This window comes from Sphaerodactylus townsendi, linkage group LG11 (assembly GCF_021028975.2).
Source record: "Sphaerodactylus townsendi isolate TG3544 linkage group LG11, MPM_Stown_v2.3, whole genome shotgun sequence".
Classification (NCBI taxonomy): domain Eukaryota; kingdom Metazoa; phylum Chordata; class Lepidosauria; order Squamata; family Sphaerodactylidae; genus Sphaerodactylus; species Sphaerodactylus townsendi.
Window position 1 is genome coordinate 17,951,717 of NC_059435.1, and position 11,763 is coordinate 17,963,479.

An 11,763-nucleotide genomic window follows, 5' to 3' on the forward strand; every position below is an offset into this window, starting at 1 on the left:
TTTCATGGGCACGCTATGAATCAAGGTCCTCCAAAATGTGAACAGGCTTCCCAGACTGAGGCTGTGACGTTCTTCATTGAGTCAACCCATCTCATGTTGGGTCGTCTTGTTCTGCTGCCTGATAACTTTTCCAAGCATTTCTGTCTTTTCCAGTGAGTCTTCTTGTCTCATAATGTGACCAAAATACAATAGCCTCCATTTGTCATGTTTGCTGCTAGGGACAGTTCAGGCTTAATTTGATGTTGAACCCAATGATGTTGAACCCATCTCAGACTGCAAATGTCTTAGCAGACTAGGTGCGCGGCGGTGGCGGCGGCGGCGGCGGCAGCAGCAGCAGCAGGCCATTGCTTTCACATCCTGCACGTGAGCTCCCAAAGGCACCTGGTGGGCCACTGCGTGTAGCAGAGTGCTGGACTAGATGGACTCTGGTCTGATCCAGCAGGCTAGTTTTTATGTTCTTATGTTCATTTAATGTGTCTTTCTGGCAGTTCACAATATCCACAAAACTCTCCTCCAGCGCCCCATTTCAAAAGGAACCTATTTTCTTCCTGTCAGCCTTCTTTGTTGCCCGACTTTCACTTCATACATGGGAATTCTACGGTATGATCTTGGTCGCCGGTGACCCATCTTTACACTTATGAATCTTTTCTAGCTCTTTCATGACTGTCCTTCCCAATCTCAATCTTCTTCTGACTTCTTGCTGACAAGTCCAGTGTAAGAAAGGTGTAAATAACAAAAGCTGGTCTACAGGCTGCGGAAATATATACAAAAGACACCTGTGATTTCGAAGAATGAGTGCAAGGCTTAATTTGATAGTGAAGCTCACCAGGACTGTTTTTCGGTCCCAGCTGACTTATGGAACCGTAGGGTTTTCAAGGGAAGAGACGTTCGGAGGTGGTTTGTCATCGCCTGCCTCCACATCAAGATCCTGACATTCCTCAGAGGTCTCCCATCCAAACAGCAGCCAAGGTTCGGGGCTGAGAGTGTGTGACTGGCTGTTCTGAACTGGGGGTAATGACCATCTCACTGGAGGGGAAGGTGACTCTCCTTTTCAATGGACCTGTTTGCCCTCAAGGATGGCTGACCTTCCCTAGCCCACCCTTGATACCTTCAATACAAATGGCTGCCACCACCCTGTTTTTGTTTCCCCAGAAGGGGGCCTGCACTCTTCTGAATAAAAAAGAGGGAGCGGAAAACTCCGCTCTCCTTTTTATATCTGCACGGTCAGCGCTCCCTCTAAGTCAGGGGTGTCCAACTCTGGCGTCCCAGATGTTCATGGACTATGATTCCCATCAGCCCAATTGGCCATGCTGGCAGGGGCTTATGGGACTCGTAGTCCATGAACATCTGGGGCGCCAGAGTTGGACACCCCTACTCTAAAGTATTCCCTGAAGCTACGCAGCAGCCCGAAAATGCTGTGCAGAACTGAGAAGCTCAGGAGAGCTCCCCCTGCCGGGCGCCCCTTATTTGACCAGCACCCATACAGTGGCCGCGTCGCCGTGACGTGCACAGCTCACAGGTAACATTGCGCATGGTCAAGATTGTGGATGGCTTGAGAAAGTTAAGGGACTACTTTTCTCACAAAGTTAACTTTTTTTTACAGGTAACCAAAACAGGTTGGTTTTATTGAGACAGATAGTTCAATTTAGAAGTTTTGTAACATATTCCTCCCTCAGGCAGAATCTATATAAATTTAACCAAAATACAAGAGAAACAACCAGACCAGCGTGTTCTTCGCTAACCCTACTACCCTAAAATCCCTGATCCGTTCCGCCAGATTTTCCTCAGCCACAGCAACTGCCAGCAACTGTTAATGGTCTGAACTAACTGATGCCAGCCTCCCCCTGACGGTGAAAAGCTGTCAGTGGAAGAATGCCAAGTGGATACTATCACACTCTCTTGCCCAAGACCACTTCCACTAGAACAGTGCACTTCTATGCAGAATTATATTCTTTGAAGTCCACTGTAGTCAACAGGCTAAGAATGGTACAACTATTTTAGGATTGCATTGGAAGCAGAAGTTTGGATTCATACCCTACTTTTCTCAACTATAAGGAGCCTCAAAGTGACTTACAAGTTCCTTCCTTTCCTCCCCCACAAAAGACACCTTATGAGTAGGTGGGGCTGAGTTTGAAGAGAACTGTGACTAACCCAAGGTCACCCAGCAGGCTTCATGTGTAGGAGTGGGGAAACAAACCCGGTGTTCCAGATCAGAATCTGTCGTTCTTAACCACTGCACCACTAATCTTAAGATAAAGGCAAGAAAAATGCATGCATAAATACAAGAGAATATAATGTGACAGCATTTTTCATTACGAAATATCAACTTCAATCATACTTTGGTCTACACCAGTGTTTCCCAACCTTTTCGAGGTCAGGGTACCCTTGACCTCACTCTTCATATCTAACGGTACCCCATGCCGCCACCCTCCAACTTCCCCTCCCATTGCCCCTGCTTGCCACACCCCCACCTTCCCCTCCCAGGGAGAAGGGAAGCACTGGGGGTGGTGGTGGCTGCTGACCTTGTGGCAGGCCCTGCCCCATGGGCCAGCTCCATGTCCTTGCTGGCGCCGGTGGGAGACACCACAAAAATGAAGGGGGAGGGGCGGTAGTGTTGCCGCGGTACCCCTGGGACATGCTCACGGCACCCCAGGGTACCCTGGTAGAGAATGGCTGGTCTACACAATAATAAAAAGCAACAGTTGACCATATCTGCACTCTAATGAACAGCAAATCACCAACTTAGAGAATCACCAACTTAGAGAAAGCCCCCCTCCCTTGCATGCCACCCTCCCTCCCCTCCCCTTGCATGCCACCCCTCCCTCCCCCTCTGTTAGGGTGGGTGGGCCATGTCCAGATGCCGGGCCCCCTCCCTTGTTTGCCATCCCTCACTCCAGCCATCCAGAGCTGTGCAGGGAGAAGTAGGTGAACAGGACGACCCGCGGGCGGCTCCATGCAGAGCTGCTTCTGCAGGTCACAGCAGCCTCGGTGCTGCCCATATGAGACCGTGCGAACGGTCTCGTGCGTCCACTGGCACGAATTATGCTGGTGGAGAGCCATTTCCTGCCTCTGTGCAGAAATGGCCATAGTTAAGCTAAAAGACTGGGAAACAGTTTGGAAGGAGGGACTAAAATTTACTAGCAGTATAAATCTGAGGGATAATTATTATAAGATGCTATAAAGGTGGCTTTCAGGTAGCCCAGTCAGATTTCCAGGGCAGAAATTGGTGGTCGCTCATTGAAAGAATGTTTTATGGTTGCTTGGAGTACACAACAAAGCAGGACGTGATAGGTTACGAGGTGCAGCAGCCCCAGCCAGCTTTTCTGGAAAGGTGAGAGAATAATGACAGCCTCACATTCCTCTCTTATCCGATAAGGACATCTGTCCTTCCCAAACAACCGCTGCAGGGGTAAGTTGTTCAGTCAGAAGGAATTAGGTTACCTTTCTCAAACAGGTCGTAAACTAGTTTTAGATTTCAGTTAGCTAGAGAGGGGGCGCGGGGGGGGGGGGGGCCCTGTACTAAAATCCAAATCCTGCACATTTATCCCTATGCTAAATCCTCTTGATTACCACAAGACCAGTGCAAGCGAGGACCTTTTAAAATTGCAAAATTGCATGTTAACATTACATTTTTATTGCAATTTGTAACAGCTGGAAAATCTCATGTGCTATGGATAGACTGAGATACCAAGAGCAGTGGTGTAGCAGTGTAGAGCAGTGGTGGCGAACCTATGGCACAGGTGCCAGAGGTGGCACTCAGAGCCCTCTCTGTGGGCACGCACAAACAGAGCCCCCCCCCACATCTAGGCTGGCCTGCGCCGCTGGGCTTGATTATTAGCATTAAACCTAAGACCTAGTTTTGGGGAAGCAGTGTAGGTAACCCTGTTAAGCGCTGTTAAACCCCACTGATTTTCATGTGAAGAACTAAAGCATGATCCTTTATCTGGGAGTAAGCTCGGTTCCTGGCAATGGGACTTGCTTCTGAGTAAACCCTTCTAGGGTCGTGATTCACCCGTTGGAAGAGTTGCATGGTTGCTTCAAAGCAAAGCTACCGACGACCACCAAGCTTACTCCCGAGTAACGCACGCCTTGGTGCCAACTGTTTTTTCTAAACTACAACCTCAATATTCAGGTTAAATTGCCTTGTTGGCACTTTGTGATAAATAAGTCGGTTTTGGGTTGCAATTTGGGTACTCGGTCTTGAGAAGGTTTGCTATCACTGCTGTAGAGAGACCTATATTTATATACACCGCCCATGAACATTTAAATTCTGGGCCAAAGGGATGCTAATTGCCTGTCAAAAGAAAAGCTATGGTTTTCCGTTTTTTATTTCGAAGCTTGGCAAATAATATACTTATTCATTGTAAAAAAAAAAATCCATCACATCTATCTCTGGTGCGGTTAAACTGGATTAATCATTCTGTACTTAAGGCTATCTATTCTGCACCTAAGGTCCATTGTGATTATTGAGGCAAAAGAAACTCCTGTGAGGAGGCACAAGGAAATGAATATGCCATTTCATTTAGAGGAGCTGTGCTTGAAAAAGGAGGAGCAGAGATTTTATTTCCTTGTCCCCCAGCCCCTCCTCCCGTCTTGGGTGGCTATTGGTTAAGAGCAGCAGTGGCGTAGTGGTTAACGGCAGGTGCACTCTAATCTGGAGGAACCGGGTTTCATTCCTTGCTCTGCTGCCTGAGCTGTGGAGGCTTATCTGGGGGATTCAGATTAGCCTCTACACTCCCACACACGCCAGCTGGGTGACCTTGGGCTAGTCACAGCTTCTCGGAGCTCTCTCAGCCCCACCTACCTCCCAGGGTGTTTGTTGTGAGGGGGGAAAGGGTAAGGAGATTGTAAGCCCCTTTGAGTCTCCTGCAGGAGAGAAAGGGGGGATATAAATCCAACTCTTCTTCTTCTATTACTCTGTGAAGATTCTCTCACAATGGCCATGATCTTTCCAGGGACCAGATGGTGTACGGAGAACAATGGAAGAAGCCCCAATATTCCCTGGACCACACAAATGGTCAGGCTAAGTTTGCTAGCTATGGTTTGGGAAATATCTGGAGATTTTGCAAGTAGAACTTGAGGAGGCCAGGGTTTGGGGAAGGAAGCTGACCTCGGCTGGCTATAATGCCCATCTACCTTCCAAAGCGGCCATTTTCTTCAGGTGAAATGATCTTTGCACTCTGGAGGTCAGTTGTAGCAGAAGATCTCAAATCCTCTGTTAAAAGCACATGAACAGCAGGTGACAAAGACAGAAAGTACATATCTATGCAATCCCAGGCAGAATTACACACTTCTAAGCCCATTAATTTTGAGGGTATTTTAAGAGTGTAACTCTGCTTAGGTTTGCTCTATAACAGTGATGGCGAACCTTTTTGAGACCGAGTGCCCAAATTGCAACCCAAACCCCACTTATTTATCGCAAAAACCCGGCAATTAAACCTGAATGCTGAGGTTTTAGTTTAGAAAAAAATGTTTGCCTCCCTCTTCCTCTGCCCCACCCGCTCGAGCAGGGGCCAGCCTGCTGTAGCCTCCAGCAAGTCCTGTGCGCATCGCTCTGTGCCTCTCTAGCATCTCTGCCTCCTCTGCACACCCCCCCCCCCCCAGGCAGCAGCAACCCGGAGCACAGGCACCAGGCCCGCCAGCCGAGTCCTCCCTGCTCACCCTGGTGCGCGCACATCATGTTCAGTGGCCCAGGCCAGCCTAGATGTGTTGGGGGGGGGATTTTCCACCCCCCACATGACCAACTCTGTGTGCGCGTGCCCACAGAGAGGGCTCCGAGTGCCACCTCTGGCACCCGTGCCATAGGTTCGCCATCACTGCTCTATAACAATGTAAGTTTGAGGAGGTTGATTGGGTGAGGAAAGGCAGCTGAAGGAAAATGTGCGTACTGCAGCCAAAGTTAAGTTCTGAAGTCCATCTGACTTCAAATAAAGCATGTGCTTAATTTTCTGGCACTGAAATGAGAAGATTGTTTTTCACCTTTCTCTGCATTGCTCATTTCACCTTTCTTTGCATTGCTCATTCCTTAGGGCATAACAACATATAGCGTTTATATCACACTTTAGATTGTTCACAGCCTTTTGGCTCTCTTGGCTACCTTGGGGAGTTCCGCAGGGCCTGTAAAACTGAGCTGTTCCACCGGGCTTTTGGGGGGACTGGCCGCTGATTCCACCCCTCTCATTGCCCTGTTCACTGGTTGTGCACCTGACCATTTGCCAGCCCCCTCCCAAAATTTGACCACTCCCAGGTTTTGACCACTGGGGTGTGATGCCAGATGCCCCTATTATTAATTATTAACTATTTATTGTAGGATGCTGCTGCTATAGTTTTTGTATTTTTGTATAAGGTTTTGTATTTTTAACTGGGATTATTCGATTTGTTTTATTATGGTTGTTGTTTTGTTGTACACCGCCCTGAGCCCTTCGGGGGTAGGGCGGTTTATCAAATCGAAAAAATAATAATAACAACAACAACAATAATATTACCAATCCTTACAAGATTTTACACTGCAGATGGCAGGCAGACAATGTCTAGTATGGAAAGGATCTGAGAAGAAGACCCAGCAGAAGGTGGGGAAGTGGTCAGCTGTTAAGGTTAGAGGCTCTTCTGTCCTTTTGTGTCACCTCTTGTCTGTCCTTAGATTGATATCTTGGGTCTAATTTCCTCCTCTTCCTTGGGACTTTACTTCTCCGTCCTTCCCTAGCTAGCAAGGTGGCTGGCAGGCTATCCATATCTGTCAGCTTTCCAGTCTGAAATGCGATTCCCTGATAAACATTTATCTTTTATCTGTAATCAATGAATCTGCCACTTCTCTGCACAATTAGCCCTTCTGCCACCATGGATTATGGGTCCAGACTCAACTACACAGGTTAAAAGAAAACTTTGCCCCAGGCTCAGGACAGCATGCAGATAAAGGCACAGGAGTTAAGATGGCCACCTCCCACAGAGATAATTATGTCATGTGGTGAATACACACAAAAGCTTTATTACAACAAGAAAAATTATAGAGCATTCTTTCAACAGACAGACCAATAGAAGAAGCATGACAAGTGCCATGGAATGAGAAAAATGACCAGGTAAGGAACTATATAATTTTGTCTGTTTCTGATGGCTAGCTTATGGAAAGACCAAATCTAGAAACAGCTAAGAAAGTTTGAGAGGAGGTGGAAAAAGCCTTGGGGAAAAAGTCTGCACAAACCTGCATGTTTCTTCAAAGGCAATTTATTACTTGATTGCCTGAGGGCAGGGATTTAAAACAGTATTTACAGAAAATGCTTAGCTTGGCAGATTCTTTTTGCAGTACATTGATTTACGACAACCTTGTCATGTAGACCAGTACTCTTGTCCTGTAATCGACCTGGGCCTAGGGACCCTCAGTGTCTTCATGAACGAGGAGAGGCTGGAGGAATTATCACAGCATAAATAAAGTAACAAAAACAGAGGCCAAAATTACCCCCAAATAGATCAGAAATAGTTAGAAAAGGCCTGTTTCGTATCCTTTCCCCACCTCTGTTCCCCATGTTAAAAAATTAGCAAAATAAAAAGAGGTGTGTGAATGTGGTTGGGAAGCAGTGTGACATCTCAGTCTGTTTTCTCTCCTTCCTCATTTTGTTCGGCTGTCCCAGTGTTTGACCATAGGAGCAGTTGGATTTGGAGCATTTCAAAGACTTCATACCTGCACATTATGGCCCGGTTTTGTCTTGCTGTCTTTGCCCCACCCCCCCAATTCATCTATTCAATAAACTTGTGTGTGTGGAAAATACTAACTTGTAAAATAGGTGCTTTCCTTTTCCCATTTACCCAGAACTGTTACTATTTCATGGGCAGGAGGGGGAGAATAGATCCCAAAAACACAACTTAAAAAAAAAGTGGATCATTGTGATGTAACAGCAGGATCATAAGAACAGTGTTCAAAATGGTCCCTAGCCACCTGTACTATTAGCTCAAATTAACTATGACTGGAACATACTTTTTCCTTCGTGACATGTTGTTTAAGGGTCAAATTCCTCGATTTCCAGAAGCAATGGAATCCATTACATGCTCTGCTGTTACAAAGGGAACCTGTCCCCCAGTGTGGGAAAGGAAGAAACAGTGTGTTTATATAGGGGTAAGAAGGTAGGTTTTACAATTTAGTAATAAAACAGACCAATTGTAGGTATATTTTGATGCCTTCAATGGTAATAATAGTTCAGCATCTTGGATTCATTATTGCACAGTGGAATGATATAAGAGCTGTAGCCAAGTTGGTAAAGGTTAAAGAGAACTAAACTGTGTTTGCAGTGCTACACAATTCTCATGAGCAGGATCCACTGATCACAATTTCTTTGGAATTCTTTTGGGGCTAACTTTTATTTAAAGAAAGTCTTCACTTTACTTTTGACTTTTTAAAAATTTCTACCCATGCCTTACTGTAGCTAAAGGCTGAGCTCAGGACAGTTTACAATCTGTCAACACAGTATTCACAAGTCAAACTTCCAACACAGTTAATATAATACAAATAAAACAGTTACAGTGACTGAAGTTAATCAATAAACTGTTAAAATTGATACTCCATCCTTCCCCATTCTATTTCCCAAATGGGATATAATAATTTCAGCTACATCCAATGCAGCTCATCTTCCCCCTAAACTCAATTTATTTGATAAGAGGGTGTGGAGATTGAGGAAGTACTGAAAGTGAAGGAGAAGAACAAGGGAAGGGAAGGAGAGGGATAGAAGGAGAGAGAAACATAAGGAAGGGAGGGGTGGCTGGGAAGATTTTTCTGAGACAAATCAGTTTCTCCACTACTTCAGCCAGGGGTCTCCAACCTTGCTTGGGACACAGACAGTCCCATACTGGTCACTTATTTATTTATGATATTTATGCCCTCCCTTTCCAAAGATCATTCAGCTGTCTTTTCCAAGTGCTGATGGGAACTTGGCCAAACTCACCGCGAGCACCCCTGAGGGATGTTGGTCAGTCCTTCCGTCAAAGGTTCACTTCCTGCTTCTATGGACTGGTGGTATTAATGCAACTGATAGGAGAGATGGAACAGAAAGTATGCATTGGTGAATAGAACCCAAATTGCCTTAGGAGAAAGAAAATGATTGTGAGGCCATTTTTGTGGCAGCAGCATCTGTGAATGGCAAAAAAACAAACAAGCTATGTGCAGGTAACCAGAAATTCTCTACCCCCCCTTTTTTTTTCATCTGTGTGGACCAATTTACCATGAAGGGATGGAACAAAATTGGGGTCATGGGCTCAGCCTTTCCAATTGGGGATACTGAATCGTTCTTACAGTCCTCGCTTATTTATTGATTGATTGATTTGATAGACCACCCTACCCCCGAAGGGCTCGTTGTCTGAGTAGGTTCAGCGTAGAAGAGCCAGACATTTTTGACCCTGACGGCAGTGAAGCATTGCCAGTACCTGTGATCTGACTCCAAACACCTGGGTCCCCCAGTCCACTCCCAGCCCCAGCTCTGTGGGAGGTAGTGTGATTCGCCAACGCTCCTATGCCAGCATCCCACCTTCAGCTTCTTGGCCTGGGGCTACGAGTCCTCCTGCATGAAGTCTGCATGCATGGCTTTGGGCAAGGACTTTGCAGGGGCCCAAGCAGAGTTTTCCAGCAGCCACCTGACCTGTCCTTGCTCCAGCATCCTTCATCTCCTGCTTGTCCTCCTCCACTAGCAGCCACTTCTGCTCCTCCTCGTCATCCTTGCCCTGCTGCAGCATGGATTGAAAATCCACGCAGGTTCTCCGGAACCCCCATCTGCAGCTTGGATTCTTTGGTCCTTTTCTCCAAAACCTTCATAGGCTTGCGGAGCTCGTCCTTCTGCAACCGCTTCTTCTCCTGGAAGTTGCGCGGGGCCCCGCGCCCCCTGGCACAGCCGGTCTTCTTGGGGTCTGCCCTGGAGGTGGCATTTGATATAAAGCCGGAAGATAGGTAAGCCCCAGGTAAGAGTCATGCTGCACCATCTCCTGAAGGGCACTAAACTTATTGCCCTTGTCGATGTACTCGGCGCCCGCACATGGAACGGCGTCATCAGCCGCATCACAGGGTTCGTGACGGCCCTGCGGATCTTCTAAGGAGCAAAGAACAGAGGACATCATTTGTTTAACACTTTCCTCTCCGGCATCTCGTCCCCGCACAGCCGCTCAGATTCTCCCTCCCTCGCGCGCTCAACGCTTCCGAGAGTCCCAGAGACTCCCGCCTCTCAAGCTGCTATTGGCTACTGCAACCCAGACGCGTCATCGCCCCTGCGCCCGCGTTTGGCCGGAGGGGGGCGTTTGGCTTTCTGCAGGCCACTTGGCTGGGTGGCGCGTGAATAGCGCGTCAGTGGCCATCACCCTGAGATGGAGTGAAGGGGGCAGGCGGGTACAGATGGTGAGGCAAACCTGGGAGCGGGCAGGAGCAGAGGAGGAAGAGATGGAGCCCGGCTGCGGGCTGCTTCAGGGGCGGCGAGCAGCCTATCCCTTTGGGCGCTCCCCTCCTGCCTCCTTGTTCCTAGCCCTCCCCAGCCTCATCAGGCTAAAGGAAAACGTGGAGGAAGGAAGTTATTCCATCACCCTGGCTTTCTTCTCGTGTCCTTTGCCCCAACGCTTCTGCCCTGAGAGAAAGGCTTTAGAAAAACTCTTTTTTTAAAAAATAAATAAATAAATTATTGTATAGTTTGAAATAATCGTTCTATTTACATCTTTCTGATATAATTTCCAAACAATACATTTTCCTTTTTTTCCCTCCCACCCTCCCCTAATATTATGTTTTACTTTCCTTTAACCAAACAGCAGTAAGTTCATTCGTTGTTGTCTTCTTATCCATTCGTCTTCTTTGACTCCCGTCTCCTTCATCCAATTCTCATAACTTGTCCATATCTTCATTATTTCATTCTGTTTTTCTTGCCATGTTTTATTCTTTGATGATATTTCAAAAATGTCCAATGTCACTTGTTCCCATATATATTCCAACCATTTCTGAATCGTCCACTTTTTCTTATCTTTCCATCCAAGTTTTAGAAAAACTCTTCCTGCATCTAAATTGGCAGAGAGGCTTCGTGTTCCTTTCCCCACTTCTTCAGAGTCAGGAAAAGCAGCCCCTTGTCGCTTCCCACCCAAGAACCGGTGTGGTGGTTAAGAACAGGTGGACTCAAAGGTGGAGAACTGGGCTTGCTTCCTTACTTCTCTACATGAGTGGTGGGCTCTAATCTGGTGAACTGGATTTGTTTTCCCACTCCTCCACAGGAAGCCTCGGGCTAGTCACAGTTCTCAGAATTCTCTCAGCCCCATCTACCTCACAAGGTGTTTGTTGTGGAGAGAGGAACAGAAAAGGAATTTGTAAGATGCTTTGAGACTCCTCACAGGCAGGCTGTTCTTTTTAGGCATATTGGCGTAAGCTGAGTTTGGAGATGGTCACAATAATGATGATGGGTGCTAATTGCACTTGGTTGGGTTGGGTTGATTTCTGTTTTTGCTAGTCCATGCAGGAGTCATTGGGAGTGATGTTGGTTTGCATGTTTTATGAGGAGTCCTTCGATTTTTTTCATTGTTTGATTCTTAAGTATAATGGATGCTCTGATTTTCCCCCCTCACATTGCTTTGTTTGTCTGACAAGGGTACTTGTCCACAGAGCATGCAAATGGTCCCAACAATACTTCCTGGTTTATAATGAGCCTATTCCAATAGCTCTGCTTGTCCAGAGGACTGCTCCCATGAGGCAAAAATACACACAATTATTTCCCCACCCCTATCCTATCAAAATGTCCTTTGTTCTGTCTATTTTTTTTT

The 11,763-nt window shown here is 46.8% G+C and overlaps 1 pseudogene; it reads right to left on the minus strand.

Moving 5' to 3' along the window:
- Window positions 1-9,107: 9,107 nt before the first annotated feature.
- Window positions 9,108-11,361, minus strand: LOC125440590 (annotated as a pseudogene).
- Window positions 11,362-11,763: the final 402 nt, after the last annotated feature.